The sequence below is a fragment of the Nematolebias whitei genome, chromosome 18 (genome assembly GCF_014905685.2).
Source record: "Nematolebias whitei isolate Nwh7 chromosome 18, NemWhi1, whole genome shotgun sequence".
Lineage (NCBI taxonomy): Eukaryota > Metazoa > Chordata > Actinopteri > Cyprinodontiformes > Rivulidae > Nematolebias > Nematolebias whitei.
Window position 1 is genome coordinate 19,523,699 of NC_056515.1, and position 839 is coordinate 19,524,537.

An 839-nucleotide genomic window follows, 5' to 3' on the forward strand; every position below is an offset into this window, starting at 1 on the left:
AGTAACGGCGGCCGATTTGTAAACGGAGTGTGTCAGCTGAACACCTTTTTGCACAAACTGAAGATTTTTGTCCAACAGTTTCTCCTTTCATCATTGTCAATGTTAAACACTGTTTTCTAATTTAGTTCATAGTTTGTTCCTAAAAATTTGTGTGCCTACCTTCTGACACCTCTTCTTGCTGCACGGCTCCTGATTGGCTGCAGAGAGCTGTGGGGGTGTGGCTTTGCTGCAGATGGAGTTGTAGGCAGATCGCAGACGTTTACAGGTCTCATTAAGGTTGCAGGCTTTTGTTGCATCCAAACAGGGGTTACAGGGTTTCCCTGCTTCAGAGCAAGGACTTGTCTTTGATAAAGACGAGTCTGAAAAAGAAAACAAAACAGATAATTTTACCATAAATACGCACACATACTGAAACCCACATTCTGGAATGTGGGGTTGGAATATTTAACAAAATTCACAATGCATGTGCAGTCCTTCCATGTGGCCTGGAAATTGTCCAGAAACAAATAATATGAAAGACATTTTAATCCTTAAATAAATGCTAATGGACAAACAATTAAAGGAAGAAAAATGCTGAACAAGGTCAAAATAACAATGCAAAACTTGCGGAAGCAAAGGCAGATCACCTCAATTCCTGAGTCTAGTTCTGATGGAAGTCTTTCCATCCATAAGTTAGTTCCACTGTTTGTAAAATGCAACATGCAATTTGTAATTACATACCATCCATCCATCCATCCATCCATCCATCCATCCATACACATACATACATACATACATACATACATACATTCTGTACATACATACATACATACATACATACATACATACATACATACATA